Source organism: Sinocyclocheilus grahami, unplaced genomic scaffold, assembly GCF_001515645.1.
Source record: "Sinocyclocheilus grahami isolate Dianchi unplaced genomic scaffold, SAMN03320097.WGS_v1.1 scaffold12043.1, whole genome shotgun sequence".
Taxonomy (NCBI): Eukaryota; Metazoa; Chordata; class Actinopteri; order Cypriniformes; family Cyprinidae; genus Sinocyclocheilus; species Sinocyclocheilus grahami.
In genome coordinates this window covers 1-2,021 of record NW_015514184.1, presented here as the reverse complement: position 1 = coordinate 2,021, position 2,021 = coordinate 1, and positions in this window count along the sequence as shown.

The window sequence follows — 2,021 nt, the reverse complement described above, 5'->3', positions numbered from 1 at the left end:
GAGTTGGAAAATTAGCCTATTTTCAAAAATAGTGGAGTGTTCCTTAACCTGTGCTTCTCGTTGTCTCTATATGCAGAAGTTGAGCTGTTAATGTGACATCTATGGTAGATAATTTTATTGTCTGCATTGGATGATTTTACTGCATGTCTCATGTTACTGCACATTAGGTGTCCAGTCCTGCTTCTGGAGGGTTAGCTTATCTGTTTATCAACACACCTGCCTGGACGTCTGGGCCTCCAGAAGCAGAATTGGACATAATACACTTATGCACCAGCAACAGTCATATTTACTTTAATTGTCTGTTTCGCCACACACCTGTTTAGCTCCTTTTGGGTTCTATTGGACACATGTGGACAGCTCATGAATGCTGAGAGATACCCAGTGACATTCGTCATATCAATACTGAGGGAAAGGAAGAGACATTACTACACTGTTTATGTATAAAAAAGAAAGAAAGAGGCTGATACAAAACCTGGTCACTGCATATTATTCCTTAGATAAGATTATTTGCTCATATTCTTATTTAAATGGCATAATTCTGCCCGTTGTGACATACCTCTTAGCTGGAGTGATGTTGGAGAACTTTTGACGAAGTTTCATGCAATTCAGTAATTTAAATATGTCTGTCATTTCACTTCTGCAGAATAAGAGAACAAAACAGATCTAAATTCTGGTGTAACCTGCAACATTCCACAACAAACAAAGGTAATAAAAATTATTGCCACAAATATTATTGCTTAGGCCATACTGAGACATTCTTTTCATTGCTGTTATAGGCTTTGATTTGTGCCCCCAGTCAAGAATTATCAACATCGTTCAAAGATCTATCTTCAGCTTCTAAACTGCCTACACAACCACATCATCCAAATGAGAAGTAAACCAGTATTTCAGCCCTGAAGAACACGGTCCATAAACCACTGGAAAGTAGCAGGAACTCCATGAAGGCCAAAGGGTATGCTCAGGGGTGTTCAGAAAGCTGTTTACTGATGTGGCTTTTCCGCGCCACTTGCCAATTCCATGGCATCTACTGGTTCATGTTCTTTCATCCAAGTCCAGATATCGCAGAGCAGTTCAGCAGCTGTTTATAGATAATCACCTCAACAATCCCTTTGTTTGGTGTGTTTTTCAGGCCGAACCCAGTGACTGTTGAGAGCCCTGAGACACTAGTTAGTTTCAGTTGAGGTTTCTGCATTTGGAGTTGTTGTTGCTCTGAAGCATTGACAATAAGTCTCAGGTGAGATGTCAAAATTTACCAGCAGTTCCTGCCTCAGGCATTCAGAGCATTCCGCCTTCTCCTCATCTAGCATTGCACTGCATTCATCAGGTACACATGCTTACTAAACTGAAAGACCTGTACCCAAAAATGTCAATATGAATATGTGCACTGTTACATCCCTAATCTAAACAAGGTGAACTGGCTGACAATAATTAGGCTGTCTGTAATACAGTGCCAGAGCCGTGCAATCTGCAATCGCATGCAGTTACTGACACTCACTCAATTGCTTTCGTATGTACTCTGGTTTTTTGGGTTTTTTCCAATCATGTTCAGCAGGGAGGGGAGAGAATGAGAAAGGAGGCACAGTTACTCGTTTTGGGGGGGAGGCAAGTCCCACAAATGCTACTCCTGACCTACCCGCAAAGCTCCCTGAAAAACACAGTTCTTCTGGATTGAGTCTGTCTCAGTTTGTTCTGTTTCTTCATGTGACTCCAGACAGACTGGTTGATGATCAGAGCAGATCTCTGTGTGGAGCACTGGCTGCTGTCAGACAAAAATCTCACTGGATTGTTACAATTAATGGCTAAATGAATGTTTGGAAATGTAAACTGATATTTCCTGCAGACACACTACAGCAAAAGATAATTTTTTTAGCTGGTGTGTGTGTGTGTGTGTGTAGAACTCATTTCCTCTGTTCAGCCCATCAAGATCAGATGTCCACAAGCAAAAAAAATAAATAAAAAAAAACTAGATAACTGATGTATTGTTACGGGGCTGACGAGACGTGAGACTTGCGGATCCATTC